This window comes from Helianthus annuus, chromosome 7 (genome assembly GCF_002127325.2).
Source record: "Helianthus annuus cultivar XRQ/B chromosome 7, HanXRQr2.0-SUNRISE, whole genome shotgun sequence".
NCBI classification, from domain to species: domain Eukaryota; kingdom Viridiplantae; phylum Streptophyta; class Magnoliopsida; order Asterales; family Asteraceae; genus Helianthus; species Helianthus annuus.
In genome coordinates, this window is record NC_035439.2 from 117,560,014 (window position 1) to 117,577,596 (window position 17,583).

Consider the following 17,583-nt stretch of genomic DNA (forward strand, 5'->3'; position numbering starts at 1 on the left):
TCATCCTAGGTGAATGTTTCTGAAACTTTTGTGTGTTTAATTTCTGCATTTCTAGAATGATAGCTTGCGTTGCTTGAATGTCATGGTGTATGTTTGATTGTTTGTAGTTTGTTAATCAATATTGCAATTTCTAGTCTTAATCGTACGTTCTTGGTGCCGTTGGCAACCGAGATATCACGGGAAGGGTTAGGGTTGGTTATTGATTAATAGATCATCGGGAAACAACCTCACGTTATCTAATCCGAGTACTTTGTTCCCTTTTATCACTTCAATCATATATACACGAGTTATGTCTATGTAACTCTTTCTAGTGAAATTGCACACAACTGTTTAAAGAAACTGAAACCTAGGATGATCATTGTTCTCTCCTAATTGTTTACAACCAACTTTGATTTGATTTAGTTCTTAATTTAGTTTTCTAAAACAACAATCCACGATCTTGAATTTTAATTTTCTGCAATTTAGTTTAATAATTAGTTTAAGTGCAAAGCTATATAATCGACACATCTTCCACATACTCCCTGAGTTCGATACCCTACTACCACTAACTACAGTTGTTTGGGGATTAAATTTGCGTGACCCACGACATCACGTCAAATTTTGGCGCCGTTGCCGGGGAGTAGTGCGCAACGTGTGTTAGTTTAATAGTTTTGTTTGTTATTTTCGGGTTTACGCTGGTTGTGTTTAGTGTGCAGGTACTTCAGGTGTATGCATACTAGAGGCTCTCACAGGTCATCACCGCTATCGTTTGATCCGGAAATTGAAAGAACGCTACGACAAAACCGAGTTTTAGTGCGAGAAAACAAAATCATTGGTTCACCCACTTCACCTATTACACCGAGAAACATCATGGCTGATTCTCAGATTCCACCTACAACCAGTCAAACAACCTCATCCTTTATACCTACTTCCACCCAACCATCACCAAACACTACATTACCTAATACCACCGCTGAATTTACACCATCCAATGTCACCCAACCAATCACCACTCAAACTGAGCCTACCATCACCTACGATCCATCCACCACAATCCCACCATTATCTCACTTCTTTCCCCCAACTACAGGTCAATCATCATCCACCTTCACAATTGCACCCAATTCAACTATCGTGCATACTACTTCATCTTTTAGACCACAACAACAACAGTCGGGCTTTCAGTATTCGACCATCCCATTTGGGCAGACCTCGGGAATTCAAGGAGATGGTTATGATGAGGGATTTGAAGATTATGAAGGTTATGAAGATGATGGGTACGGTTATGGAGGTTATGGTGATCAAGGGGAGTTTGGGTATTTGCAAAGTCAATCTCAAGGGATGGCAAGTGTTGGTGGAATGCCACAACAACAAATTATACCACAACACATTCGGCCAAGACCACAAGGGCCACCGATCCAACAACCCATTCCATTGCAACAAGTTAGGCCACAACATGTACACCCACAATTTCAAAGGCCGAATCAATACCCACCGATGCCCCAACAACCAATTGCACCACAAGGGCCTATACCAAGACCAATGGGTCCTATTCGTCCAAGGGGTCGATTGGGTGTTCCAAGAAGGCATCTTAGGGAACAAGCAAGGGGAATAGAGGCACATTTCAGGCCAATCATTACTCAAAACCCTTCACCGGTGGTTATCCCTCACAACAACCAAGGGAGAACTTTTGAAGTAAGAACAAACTCGTTGCAAAGTTTACCGAAGTACAAAGGGTTAGCAACGGAGGAGCCGTATTTCCATTTAGAGGCCTATGACTCAATTTGCAACACTTTTGGGAGTCAAGGTTTTTCGGCCGATGAAGTCAAGTTAGTCTTATTTCAGTTTTCTTTGGAGGATAAGGCAAAGAAGTGGTTCTACACTTTGCCTTCGGCATCAATATATACATGGGGGGAGATGCAACAAACCTTTTTGGATGAATTCTACACCGCCCAAAAGACCAATGATGCGCGGAAGGGATTGAGAAGCTTTCAACAACAACACGGTGAGATGTTTCATGAGGCGTTTGAGCGTTTTAGCATGATGATTAAAAACTGCCCTCATCATGGAATTGAGTTATGGGAGTTGATGAACGCTTTTCATGAGGGGTTGAGTGCCGAAGACGCACGTGATTTAATGTCTATCACCGGAGGGACGTTTGGGACGAATTATGAGAATGAAGATTGGGAGTTTTTGGAAAGCATGGCAACTACATCAAAAAGGAAGGCCCAAGCTTCAAGAAGAGCCCGACCAACCACTAACCGACCACAAGTGCACGCCATAGATGATGGTAATGTTCAAACCACTAACCAAATATATAATGTTTGTGCTTTGTGTAATGAAATAGGTCATGCGGCTGAAAACTGCCAAGGGATGTTGGAAGGGCAATACGAGGAAGTCCATGCGGTTCAAGGTCAAGGTCAAGGAGGAGGTGGTAGGAACTACAACAACATGAATTCTAATACCTACCACCCCGGATTGAGGAATCACCCGAACTTTAGATATGGGAACCCGTCAAATCAAGCGAACCCAAATTTTCAAGGTAGCCAAGGTAATTTTGGTTCACGGCCATCTTACAATAACCAAGGTGGGTACCGAGGCGGGAATAACCAAGGGTATCAAAAACAATACCAAACGGGTCAAGAACAAGGGGGGCTTTCGGGTGGAAACGAGGTGATGGAGATGCTAAAGAGCATGCAAATGGAGATGCAAAAACGGAACCAACTAGACGAAGTGCGAATGCAAAAAGATGAGGTTCGTGATAAAAGCATCCAATCACTAACAACCCAAATGGGTCAATTAGCAACCGATGTGGCAGAATTGAAGAAAGGTAAGGGTCAACTTCCAAGCGACACTAAGGTAAACCCTTCACATGGTTCGTCACGAGGTAACGTTAATATCAATCATGTTAGTGTTTTACGAAGTGGGAAAGAGTTTAAGGCCAATTTGTCACCCGAATTGGTCGAGGGGGTGGTTAAGGACATCACGGGAATGGAAAGTGATGATGAACTTTCACCGGTTAAATCAAAAGAACCAATTATTAAAAAACCGGGTTTGGGTGAAAGTGAAAAGAATGAAAAAGTTGAGGGTGAACCGAGTCAAGTTCCATTTCCATCGGCCCTACTTGACCCGGGAAAGAAAAAATTTATTGTGTCAAGAGGTCCTCAAAAGGAGGAGATGTGGGATATGTTCAAACAAGTTAAAATAAATCTCCCACTCCTTGATGCAATAAAACAAGTCCCCGCTTATGCAAAATTCTTAAAAGAATTATGTACACAAAAAAGGCAAAACAAGAAAAAAGTGCCTAAGCGGGTGGATTTAACCGGGCAAGTGAGTGCGGTGTTGAATGGGGAGCTTCCTCCTAAGCTCCAAGATCCGGGCACGCCATTGATTAATGTGCAAGTGGGTAATTTTCAAATGGCTAAGGCGTTGCTAGATCTCGGAGCCGGAGTTAGCATTTTACCGGGGGGCTTATACAACCAATATGACTTTGGTCCATTAGCAAGGGTGGAGACGACGGTTGTTTTGGCCGATTTGTCTCATAAGTTGCCTCGGGGTATGGTTCAAAATGTTATTGTAAAAATTGATGAGTTTTATTACCCGGTGGATTTCTTAGTGTTGGATTACTCATCGGCGGACCCTAAACAACAACAAAACATAATTTTGGGTCGGCCATTTTTAAGCACCGCACATGCTATTATCGATTGTAGATTTGGTACAGTTGATATGGCATTTGGAAACAGAAAAATGCGTTTGAATGTTTTTACTAACAATTCTAATGCTAACGGTGTTGATGAGTGTTTCATGGCAGACATAGTAGATGGATGCAACCCGCATGAGTATGAGGAGGATGGTTTGGATATTTGCCTGTGTGACTTTTCTGAACAGGTACATGCTTATGCACTACGGGTTGAAGAGGAAGCACAAGATGTTATTGCGATGAAAGAAGGTAGACCACCATGGACCCACCAATTCGAGGGTCTACCGGTGGAAATCGATTCGGGTACAAAACCATCATTGGAGGAACCACCAAAGTTGGAGCTCAAGGACTTGCCTAGCCACTTGAAGTATGTATTTTTAGGGGATAATGACACTTTACCGGTCATTATTGCCTCTAATTTGGAATTGGCATAAGAGCAAGCATTGATGGAGGTGTTAAAAGCGAACAAGGGTGCTATTGGATGGACGATTGCCGACCTCAAAGGAATTAGTCCATCCATCGTCATGCATAAAATTATCACAACCAAAGATGCCAAACCGACACGAGAAGCTCAAAGGCGGTTGAACCCGAACCTAAGGGAGGTAGTAAAAAAGGAGGTAATTAAATGGTTGGATGCGGGAATCATCTATCCGATTTCGGATAGCGCTTGGGTGAGTCCCACCCAAGTTGTGCCTAAGAAGGCCGGCATTCAAGTAGTCAAGGATGAAAGTGGTGAACAAATTGCCACCCGACCGGTTACCGGGTGGCGGGTGTGTATTGACTACCGGAAATTAAATGCCGCCACTTCTAAGGACCATTTCCCGCTACCTTTTATTGACCAAATTATTGAAAAATTGTCGGGTCAAAAATATTATTGCTTCTTAGATGGGTATTCGGGTTATAATCAAATTGCCATACACCCGGATGACCAACACAAGACCACCTTCACATGTCCATATGGCACCTTTGCCTTTAGGCGAATGCCATTTGGTTTGTGTAATGCTCCGGCAACTTTTCAACGATGTATGATGAGTATTTTCTCGGACATGGTTGGAGAGTCGCTCGAAGTATTCATGGATGACTTCTCCATTTTTGGCACTACTTTTGATGCTTGTCTCAACGAATTGCAAAAGGTTTTGAAAAGGTGCGTTGAGAAAAATTTAGTGCTAAGTTGGGAGAAAAGTCATTTCATGGTGCAAGAGGGCATTGTGTTGGGACATGTGATTTCGGAAAGAGGGATGGAGGTGGATAAGGCAAAGATACGGGTAATATCATCTTTGCCACCTCTTAAAAATGTTAAGGGTGTACGGTCATTCTTGGGACACGCGGGTTTTTATCGACGTTTCATTAAGGGTTTTAGTGTTATCACCAAACCTTTATGCAATTTGTTATTAAAAGATGTCCCGTTTGATTTTACTAACGAGTGTATGCAAGCTTTCACTGTTTTGAAGGAACACTTGGTCAAGGCGCCTATCTTGCAACCACCCGATTGGTCAAAGCCGTTCGAGATAATGTGTGATGCAAGCGATACCACTATTGGTGCAGTTTTGGGTCAACGGGTTGACAAGAAGCCGGTGGTTATTTATTATGCAAGCAAAACTTTATCCGAAGCGCAACTTAACTACACCACAACTGAGAAGGAATTACTAGCGGTGGTGTATGCTTTGGATAAATTTCGCTCGTATATTTGGGGAAGCAAGGTAGTGGTTTACTCGGATCATAGTGCGGTTCGGTATTTAATGGAGAAAAAGGATGCGAAGCCGCGTTTGATTCGGTGGGTCTTATTGTTACAAGAGTTTGATCTAGAGATCCGAGACAAGAAGGGAAGTGAGAATGTAGTTGCGGATCATTTGTCTAGGATTCCGATGGAGGGGACCGATGATGTAAGTGAAATCAATGAAAGTTTCCCCGATGAGCAACTCTTAGCCGTTTCCACTTTCGTTGCACCGTGGTACGCTCATTATGTCAACTATTTAGCCACGGGTGCCATTCTAACTCATTGGACCAAAAAGCGTCGACAACAATTCATGGTCCAAGTGAGGCAATACATTTGGGATGAGCCGGATCTTTTCAAGATCGGACCGGATCAAGTCATACGGAGGTGTGTGCCCGAGACGGAAGTGTTAGAAATCTTAACTCATGCTCATTCGTCCGCTTGCGGGGGTCATTTTAGTGGGCATAAAACCGGCTATCGGGTACTTTCTTGTGGGTTTTATTGGCCCACTATCTTCAAGGATGCAATTGAGTTCGCCCGGAATTGTGTAAATTGCCAAAAGATGGGTAGCATATCGAAGAGGGATGAGATGCCGCTACAACCAATCTTGGTTGTAGAGATATTTGATGTATGGGGAATAGATTTTATGGGTCCGTTTCCGAATTCGAATGGCTTCCTTTATATTCTTGTGGCGGTGGATTATGTCTCGAAGTGGATTGAGGCTATTGCAACACGAACAAACGACCATTCGGTTGTTTGTAAATTTGTTCAATCCAACATCTTCTCTCGCTTTGGAATCCCGCGGGTTATTATAAGCGATGGTGGTTCACATTTCAAGAACTTTAACTTCGGAAAATTATTGAAGAGGTATAGCGTGAACCACCGAGTCGCCACACCTTACCATCCGCAAACGAGTGGACAAGTTGAAGTGTCCAACCGTCAAATCAAGGAGATCCTCATGAAGACGGTAAGAACGGATAGAAAGGATTGGTCAAGCAAGTTGGATGATGCTTTGTGGGCGTACCGTACGGCCTACAAGACTCCGATTGGCACAACACCTTACTGGATGGTGTATGGTAAGGGTTGTCATTTGCCAATGGAGTTGGCGCATCGGGCGCATTGGGCGATCAAGACAGTCAATGCGGATTACGACGAGGCGGGTAAGTTGAGAAAGTTACAATTGAGCGAGATAGAAGAGATTCGAGATGAGGCGTACGAATGGGCATCGGCTTATAAGGATAAGCTAAAGAAAGTGCATGATGCGAAGTTGCGCAAGAAAACGTTCGAAGTAGGGCAGAAGGTGTGGTTGTACAACTCACGACTGAAAATGTTCGCGGGCAAACTTAAAAGCAAATGGATGGGTCCGTATGTTATTCGAAGAGTTGGGCGATTTGGTGACGTGGACATCCAAGATGAGCAAACGTTGAAACAACAAACGGTGAACGGTCACCGCTTGAAGCCGTATTTGGAAGGAAATGACATCAACAACTTGGAGCTTGACAAAGCGGGCTACATCTTACGCCCGGTCGAGGAGGAACAACCATGAGAGGCCCAGGTTTGGTGGTAGTGTACATAGTAGTTTTGTTTTGTCTTTTTTGTATATTTGCACAATTGCCATAGTTCCTCGAAGTCCGTGTTCGAAACAAGTGTGGGGATGTTCGGGTCACGAATTGCTCTTACATTGTGTTGAGGACAACACGGGATTTTTGAGGGGGTAGGGTAAATTTTTACAAGTTTTTGAAAAATTAAAAACATAAAAAAATCGAAAAACTTAAAAAAATCTAAAAAAATTGTCACATAGAACCTCAATTTTTAGCGAAAAAAAGATGCCCAGCGTGTACCGTAATTTACGGTACAGCCGTAAATTACGGTGGTCATTATCATTTTTTGGGACTTTTATGGTGAAAACCTCCTGAGTTACGGCAAGGGATTGACATTCAGTGATTACCGTAATTTACGGTAATACCGTAATTTACGGTGGTCATTGAAAATTGTTGGGTTTTACGGTAGATCTCTACTGTATTACGGTGCAAGAATGGACATTCAGGTCTCACCGTAATTTACGGTGAGACCGTAAATTACGGTACGCAGCTTTCTTGTTTCCGTCGTTTGGGGTCCGCACACACATAAAAAAAAATATAATAAACTCTAATACAATCAAGCCTGGTCATGAGAATAAACCCTATCCACCCATTCACTTTTCACTTTTCCACCATCTTCCTCTTCTCTAAGAACCCACAACCTCCATTGTTCTTCCACCTTCCTTCTCTCATAAAACCTTCAATTCCTGTCCAAATCAAGGGGAATCTTGGTCTAAATTGGCTAATTTTTCACAAGCTTTGTGATTGTGAGGAGAGATTTCAGAGAAAACACAATTTTGGGGTTGAAATTTGAAACCCTAGTTTGAGATAATTTGGGGGTTTTGGGATTTTTGGTTTCACAAGCACTCCTCCATCTTTAAACAAGGTATGAACACTTACTTTGCTATATTATGGTGATACATTGTGAAGAACAAGGTGATTTAGGTTATGTGTTCTTGCCCACTTGCTTGTTGTTAAGATATGAGTATGAAAGTGATTATTGAACATGGTTGATGGTTGTAGATGTAGGATTTGTGGTTAAAGTAGTGAACTTTTGGGATTCTCTACATTGTAGAGACACCATGCCCAATTTTTGAAAAATTCTTGATATATTTTTGGTTCACTAATATCTACAACCATGATAACAAGCAAGTGTGGGGAGGATTGTGAAAATAGGGTTTAATTTGGTGTTTGTTTGTGTTGTTTGATTCATGTGTGTAGGAAATGGCAAGGACCAAGGAAAAAGCGGGTTCAAGTTCATCTTCATCAAAGGGCAAGGGCAAGGAAAAGGAGCAACCATCAAAGAAGAGGCAATATATGGGTAGGGTTAGTGAAAGCGAAAGTGAAGGCGAAGAAGAACAGATGGAGTTAGACCCGAGTGATAAGCCGGTGTGGAATTCGGGGTCGTTGGATGATCAAACCGAAATTTGGCAGCCAACACTTTACAACGATTGTATGAACAAATTGAAAAACAAGGCTGCCGCATTTATTTGTGAAAAAGAGGTTGATGAACCCCAGTTTGGCCAGTTCGGGGTGTTTGCTAAGTTTCGTGCTTTGGGCTGGGAAGGAGCGCTCAAGTGTTTTGACAAAGATAAGAGCAATCTGTTTATGACTGAGATTCAGGAGTGGATGGCAACACTTAAATGTCACAACTTCCACAAGCCATCACAAATGAAGTTGATAGGGATGGTACATGGGGTGCCAGTTGAGATGTCATTCGACACGTTGAAGAAGTTGGGAAAGTATGACAGGCTCCCGGCTAAGGAGTATATGATTCCCACGCTTGATGATTTATTGCTCAAACCAGAGAAGCACGTGAGATGGAACGACATGTTAGCGGATTTGTTTTTGCCCGGTAGGTACAGTGGTGTGTTATACCGGAAGAATTTGAAGATAGAAGCCAAACTGTTGCATACAATCTGCTTGCTTAATGTTATTCCAAGAAGAGGCGATAAAGAACAGGTGAGGTTTCCAGAGATACCTGTTCTGTATTCATTGATGCATGGATCCCCACGCTTTCCAATACGCTACCTGATTATGCACCATTTGTGGATATGCCGGAACAAATACGGGAGAGACATCGTCCCGTACTGTCGCATCATAACGGGTCTAATGAAACAGCAGAAGGCACTCACATCTGAAGACCGAGGTTTAACGAAAAGGCACCAGCCTTTTACTTTGGATAGGTTGGGAAACGTTTGGACGTATACTCAGTCTGAACGTTATCACAAGCTGAAATCGGAGGGTCAACGGTGGAGGGCACTGAAATTGGGTGCAAGGGAGTTGTTACCGGGAGAGCCGGATGAGCCGGAAAGCGATGAAGAGTTGGTTCCTAGTGAGGACGAGGACTATGCGGACGAGCCGCAGGGTGGTGCAAATGTTGGTTTTGGGGTTTTTGGTGGTGGTCATGGTGGTACGTTCTACGACTACGCGCAGCAACCGTATGAGCCGGGGTGGGCTTATAGTGGTTCAATGCAAGAGGTGATCGAGAGCCAACGCCCTCCGACGTCCATTTTTGATACTTGGTCGGGGCCGGAGAGGACGTTGTATGATCAAAACACGAGGAATAGTGCAAGCATAGAGCGGTCGTTAAAACATAGCTTCGATCGCAATGAGTCATGGAACCGTACCCACGCATACTCTCGAGAGGTGGATGCTAATAACAGATATCATGATGATCAAATGAGGCGGATGCATGCGGATTGGCATGCCGGAAGGCCGGTGGTTGAGGATCCACAACACGTGGACTATGCCTCACTGCCGCCTTATGATGGTAGTATTTCATATCCGACCCCACCACTCCACCATTCTCAGTGGCTTGACCCAAGGCGACAGGAGGGACCACAACAACAAGAGGGAAGCAGTAGCGGCGCATTCGGGTTTGGGGAGTGGAATGATATGATGTCATCCATCTTTGGGCCTCCAGGACCGCGCTACTATTGATCAGGTGGTATTCTCTCTTGTGTATAGTTTGTACATATTTGTTGATTTTATGTTAGTTATGGTTGGGAGGATGGGTGGTGTTTGATCGTATGGTTGATTGTAGGGTTGGTGTTGGTTGGTGGTGTCGTGTTTAAAAAAAAAAGAAAAACATATAAAAAAATATAAAATAAAAAAATACAAAAAGAAATTTGGGGTTGAGAAAAGAAGCTTTTGTGGATGTTGAGTGGGTTAGTGATCAAAGCCTCCCAAAGCCATACATTGGGGTCAATGTATCCCAAGTGTGGGGATGGGGGGAATTTTTTTGAAGATTTTTGAAAAATTTTAGGCCAAGCAAAATAATGTGAAATCTTGACGCCCTAATTTATCCCCAAGTTAATGCACCGGCAACCCTTATTACCCTTTTCATTCTTGGTGAGAGTTGTAGTCACACGTGTACATAAATAATGATTGTCTTTAATGAGAGTGGCTACGGGTGGGGGTGCGTTAGAACTTGTGCTTGAATGCGATTTGAATCCTTAGTTAGACATGAATGTAGAAAGGATAAGGGCATTAGGTAGCCTCGTCGTTGGTGTGAGCGAGTGTGGGATTTGGGGGGTTGGACCTCATAAGTTATATATATGAGCATGGTAGTGAGAGGGGCGGGGGTTTGGTCATTTAGTTGCCCATTTTGTGCCTTTAAAGCTTATCATTTGTTTCCCCTAGCTACTTACTTGAAAATCTACCCAAATTTGACCCGGTCTTATAGTATTAGTGATAGAATTAGTAGTTTTGTGAGTTTGAAGTAGTTTCGGTTAATGTGTTATCGTATGATTGAAAAAAAAAAGAAAGAAAAAAAAAGGAAAAGCAATGAAAAAAAAAAGAGTTTCATTGTCTTGTATATAGTAGTGCATATTTGTTAGTTGGTTTTTGTGTTTGTAATAAAAAGACCGGGTCGAATTTTCGTTACTCATATATATTCCATTTCCTACCCTATACACCTAGCCACGTTACAACCTTGAAGTCCCTTTGATTTACGTTCATGTTTGACCCATTTTAGGAGAATGATCGATTCAGGTACAAGCTTATGATTGTGCATCCACCCGTTTGCCTAGTGTGTGTCTAGCTTATCTTTGCTAGTGTCACTTGTAGCCGAGAAGAGAGAATTTGTGAGGGGTGCATTGCTTGGGTGTTAAAAAGGGGTTGGTAAAGAAATTGCATGTTTTGTTTGGTTTGGTTTGATCGCTTGCTTTGAAATCATGTTGATGAGTTGCTTGGGACAAGCAACGGTTAAGTGTGGGGATGTGACGGGTGGTCCTTTGGACAACCCTTAAGCATGTTAAAAGATGAAATAATCTTCCATTTAGCCGTGTAATTATCTTGAATTAGATAACTACGATGCTTATGTTTCAGGTACGATTTAGGAGCTAAAAGATGGATCAAAAGCAGTTTTTGGAGGCTTTGGTGGAAAACGGGTCGAGAGGAGAACAAAAGAATAACAAAGAAGCTAAAGCAGCCGAGTACCGTAAATTACGGTTCTACCGTAATTTACGGTAGACCATTTTCCATTTTATTTCCCACCGTAACACAGACTATTGGTGCCGTAACAAATTGATGTCCACCGTAAATTACGGTGGAGCCGTAATTTACGGTGGAGCCTGCGAGGAAAAAAATGTAACTGCCACTATGTAATCGGTTTTTGAGTGTCTTTTGGTATTATCTCATCATTGGACGGTTCTTGGACACCTTGGGGACGAATTTTGGCTTGTGGCTTGTTTTGTGAACAATTTCAATCATTCGGTTTGTGCTTTTGATTTGTATGAACAATAGTTTGATGTTGATGATGATTCACCGAGCCATGTCCGGCTAAACTCTTCGGTGATCATCCTAGGTGAATGTTTCTGAAACTTTTGTGTGTTTAATTTCTGCATTTCTAGAATGATAGCTTGCGTTGCTTGAATGTCATGGTGTATGTTTGATTGTTTGTAGTTTGTTAATCAATATTGCAATTTCTAGTCTTAATCGTACGTTCTTGGTGCCGTTGGCAACCGAGATATCACGGGAAGGGTTAGGGTTGGTTATTGATTAATAGATCATCGGGAAACAACCTCGCGTTATCTAATCCGAGTACTTTGTTCCCTTTTATCACTTCAATCATATATACACGAGTTATGTCTATGTAACTCTTTCTAGTGAAATTGCACACAACTGTTTAAAGAAACTGAAACCTAGGGTGATCATTGTTCTCTCCTAATTGTTTACAACCAACTTTGATTTGATTTAGTTCTTAATTTAGTTTTCTAAAACAACAATCCACGATCTTGAATTTTAATTTTCTGCAATTTAGTTTAATAATTAGTTTAAGTGCAAAGCTATATAATCGACACATCTTCCACATACTCCCTGAGTTCGATACCCTACTACCACTAACTACAGTTGTTTGGGGATTAAATTTGCGTGACCCACGACATCACGTCACCGACCTCAAACTTGAGAGGTTTTCGCCTTTCATCCGCATAGCTCTTCTGCCTGTCTCGAGCAGCTTTTAGGCGGTCGTGAATTTGGACAATCTTGTCCGTTGTCTCGAAGACTAAGTCAGGACCTGACAATTGCGTATCTCCCACTTCTGCCCAGCAAATGGGCGTTCTGCACTTTCTACCATATAGTGCCTCAAAAGGCGCAGCCTTAATGCTAGTATGGTAGCTATTATTGTAGGAGAACTCAACCAACGGTAAATGCCTGTCCCAACTACCTCCTAGATCAATCACACATGCACGCAGCATGTCTTCCAATGTTTGAATAGTACGCTCACTCTGCCCATCCGTCTGAGGATGGTAAGCCGTATTGAAATTCAATTGAGTGCCCAGAGACTGCTGGAAACTTTTCCAGAAATGAGATGTGTATCTAGCATGCAAAGCCACAATCTTATCCACGTACAGTTGGGCTAGCATGTCAGAGCTGAAGGTCTCTCTGATGGGCAGGAAATGTGCTGACTTAGTCAGTCTATCAACTATGACCCATATAGTATCATTTCCCTTCGGCGTCTTAGGCAATTTGGTGATAAAGTCCATTGTCACCATTTCCCATTTCCAAGTGGGAATTTCAGGCTGTTGCAGCAAACCTGACGGCTTCTAATGTTCAGCTTTGACTTTAGCACATGTCAAGCATTTAGCTACATAAGCAGCTATAGACTTTTTCAAGCCTATCCACCAATAATTTGCCTTTAAATCCTGGTACATCTTGTCAGCTCCAGGATGGACGGAATACTTGGAACTGTGGGCTTCCTTGAGGATAACATCTCGAAGTCCTCCATATACAGGAACCCATATTCGTCCATTTAATCTCAACATTCCGTCTTTATCGTAGGACAACTGTTCTTCAGTTACTCCTAATTTTTCCTCGGGATAGTTAGCTTCCAACACAGCTTCCTTCTGTGCGGCTAACAACCTTTCATTCAAACTGCTTTTAATTTCAATGCTCTTGGCATTGATCCTTATCGGCTTCACTCTTTCCTTCCTGCTCAAAGCATCTGCGACCATGGTTGCAAAAGTCGCTAGGCGCTCCCTAGTCGGTCGACCGGGGAGTTGAGAGTACTCGGCATAGGCGGAGAGTACTCAGGGAGTACTCGGACATGTTAAATTATAAAGAAATTAGTTTTCGGAAATTAAATATAAGTCTAATAGTAAAAATTTACTAATATTTATAACAAAATACGTAAAAATGATATTCATTATTTAATATGATAGTCATATAAATTATGTTTTATTATTTATTTAAGTCAAACACGGCCCAAATTGACCTACTAGATCTGATTTTGGCCGAGGTTAACCGCGTTTGATCGATTCCGAGTAATTAGGCGGAATTAGAGAAAGTCGGCTCGGCAGCCTACCTTGTAGCGAGTACTCGGGCTTGGAAACCTTGTTTTACAACCATGTCTGCGACTACATTGGCCTTGCCTGGATGGTACCTTATTTCACAATCATAATCATTCAAGGTTTCCATCCATCGTCGCTGTCTCATGTTCAGATCCTTCTGATTGAATAGGTGTTGAAGGCTCTTGTGGTCGGAGTAGATCACACACTTCGTCCCATAGAGATAATGCCTCCAAAGCTTTAGTGCAAATACAACGGCACCCAACTCTAAGTCATGGGTGGTGTAATTCTTTTCGTGCACCTTTAATTGACGCGAAGCATAGGCTATGACCTTCCCTTTTTGCATTAACACACAACCCATTCCGGTGTGTGATGCATCACAATACACCACAAATTCTTCAATGCCTTCAGGTAGAGTCAGTACTGGAGCGTTACTCAACTTCTGCTTCAAGATATCAAAGGATTCTTGCTGCTTGGGCCCCCAATTAAACTTAATGTTCTTACGTGTTAACGACGTTAAGGGTGCAGCAATCCTGGAGAAGTTTTCAATAAAACGCCTGTAGTATCCAGCCAAACCTAGGAAGCTACGAATCTCTGAAGGTGTCTTTGGCTCTTGCCAGTTCATGATAGCTTCTATCTTCGCGGGATCCACTTGAATTCCACGTTCACTTACAACGTGTCCAAGGAACTGGACTTCTCGAAGCCAAAATTCACACTTTGAAAACTTGGCATAGAGCTTCTCTTGATGGAGTAGCTTAAGAATACACCGAAGATGCTTCTCATGGTCAGCTTGGTTCTTCGAGTAAATGAGGATGTCGTCGATGAAGATGATGACAAATTTATCTAGATAAGGCTTGCATACGCGATTCATGAGATCCATGAATGCGGCAGGTGCGTTAGTGAGCCCAAAAGGCATCACTAGGAACTCGTAGTGACCATAACGAGTCCTAAACGCGGTCTTATGAACATCCTCCTCCTTAACCTTCAATTGATGATAGCCTGACCTGAGATCTATCTTGGAAAAGTAACTCGCTCCCTGAAGCTGGTCGAATAGATCATCGATCCTAGGCAAAGGATATCTGTTCTTGATAGTAATCTTGTTTAGCTCACGGTAATCAATGCATAGACGCATTGATCCATCCTTCTTTTTAACAAACAGAATTGGCGCTCCCCATGGAGATGAACTAGGTCTAATAAAACCTTTAGCTAGTAGATCATCTAGCTGTGTCCTTAATTCCTTCATCTCCGTTGGTGCTAATCTATACGGTGCTCTGGCCACTGGTGCAGCTCCGGGGATGATGTCAATCCTAAACTCCACCTGTCTATCTGGTGGCAAACCAGGTAGTTCCTCCGGAAAAACCTCGGGATAATCAGAGATAACCGGTATGTCTTTGATCTTGGGCTTCTTCTCGTCAATGGTTACTTGTGCCATATAAATGACACAACCCCTATTCGTAAATCCGGATGCCTTAAGCATGGCCACTTGCTCTGGCAGTCCGTGTTGAGTATCTCCCTGAATAGTGAGTGGCTCACCAGATGGGGTCTTGATTACTACCTGCTTCTTGTTGCACACTATCTGGGCTTGGTTACGCGATAACCAATCCATTCCTATTACTACATCAAAGCTTGCTAGCTTAAAGGGTAACAAGGATAAAGGAAAAGAGTGGTTCCTAATGGATAAGACACATCCATCTAACACAGTCGAAACTGTTTCTATTGTTCCATCAGCTAATTCCACTTCATATTTCATACTTAGAATTTCAACAGGTAATTTCAACAGTTCACAGAACTTATTATCTACAAAGGACCTATCCGCCCCAGAGTCAAATAATACCCTTGCGTAGACATCATTAATGAGAAAGGTACCTGTTATGACATTATCGTCCTGAATAGCTTCCTTTGCATCCATGCGGAAGACCCTTGCATTTGTCTTCTTTCCCTCTTCTGCTTTCTTGGCAAGCTTTGGGCAGTTGGGCCTGATATGTCCCTTCTCATTACAATTGTAGCAGGTGGCATCCTTAAGCTTCTTGCAGTCTAATGCCTTATGATCCAGGGACTTGCAAATCCCACACAGTTTCTGCTGAGATTGGGACCTAGACTCCTGCCTGCATTTCCCAAAATGGTGCTTCCTACAAACTTTGCACCTGGGCTTTTCACCCGTCTGATGATCTCCTTTCTTGGATCCCGACCCTTTCTTGTGGTCGTCGTTGCCCTTACGCTTCTTTTCTGAGCGTCGCGAACCATCATCTTCGCGTTTTCGCTTCTCGGCATCTGCGGCTCTCAGTGGTCTCTGTCTAACTGCGTCCTTTGTAAGGGACAGAGATATGCCAGCCACTGATCGGAAAGTAGTGGGCCGAGAGGCCTTGACGCTCGCTTTAATTTCTGGGGCCAGACCCCCAATGAAACGGGCTATCCTCTTCGGTTCAGGTGTTACCAGGTAGGGAACTAGCCTTGACAAGGAATTGAAGGTTGTGAGGTAAGCCTGGCAGTCCAGGTTCTTCATTACCAGAGACAGAAAATCAGACTCTATTCCTTCGACCTCGTGCTGGGGACAGTAATTCTCCTTGATCAGGGCAACAAATTGTTCCCAAGACATGTTGTATAGCGGTATTTTTCTGGTGGCTTGAATCAGCGACTTCCACCATTGAAGTGCATCACCTTTGAAGGATTGTGTCACAAACTTCACAATATCCCTTTCAGCACAGCCACTTATATCCACTACTGTCTCCATCTCATCAAGCCAAATCATACAGTCCACTGCCCCCTTCTCCCCAGTAAAATCCCGGGGTTTACAAGACACAAAGTATTTATACGTGCAACCCTTGGCACGTGGGGCATCATAAAGCACAATTTTCTTGGAATGATTATCATTTTCATTTGAAGAGTGTATATCATCCTCCTTCTTAGATTCCTCCTTTTTGAACTTGGGTTGGACAGAAGGTGGCTTGCTGTGAGACTCCGAATGAACCTTAGATTTATTATGCGGTGTAGACAGGGTTCTACTATGGGTCCCGCTGTACTCACTGTACTGTCTTTCTAATGCTTTAGTGACCGCATCATCTACCAGTGCTTTCAATTCCGCACCAGTTAACTGTATCTTTGCGTTATCGTGGTTTTCCACCGGACGACTATTTACCTCGTCCGACCTAGCCATGTAGCTTCACTGCTACATATAAACAATAATGGGCAAGGTTTTATTTAACAGCTAATACAGTATTTTATGTATTTTATTAACCATGGTTTTAAATAGCCATTGCAGGTTAATTTATTAATCAAATATTAATTCAGGATCTGTATTATAATCCTACATTATAGTTAAAAATTAACATATAATTTAGTCACAAGGACAGTGTTAGTTTATAACCCGGATTCTTACAGAATCAAGGTATTAGGGTCTGAATCACAGTTCATTACCCTATTCTAGACAGTGAGTCGCAGACTCAAACTGTCTCTTAGTCCCTAGGACATTAATTACTACCCGTAGGTACTTCATTCCCAAGGAATGGTCATTTACTTACAGGGAATTTCAAATTAACCCAATTTTCAATGATGGCCTATGTGACTTTTACTGTGTCACAATTTGCCCATTATGTTAACATACTTACAGATGTTAACAGAATTTGGAATCTTATAGACAGGTTCTACCATTTTGGCCATGTCTGCAACGACACGTGGCTAGGTTTTACCCCTTAGATTCTCTTTATAACGCAGATCAATCCTAAGTTGAGACGTTAATTATGGACCTGAATCTAATCATGGAGATACCATCTTGGCCTTGTCTAAAAATGACATGTGGCTAGGTCTTGTCCCTTTTTAGAT

At 42.6% G+C, this 17,583-nt stretch overlaps 1 non-coding gene across 1 annotated transcript; it reads right to left on the reverse strand.

Moving 5' to 3' along the window:
* Positions 1-1,945: 1,945 nt before the first annotated feature.
* On the reverse strand, positions 1,946-2,051 carry LOC118480794. Its single transcript, XR_004863772.1, has one exon. It is a non-coding gene; the product is annotated as a small nucleolar RNA R71 (small nucleolar RNA).
* Positions 2,052-17,583: the final 15,532 nt, after the last annotated feature.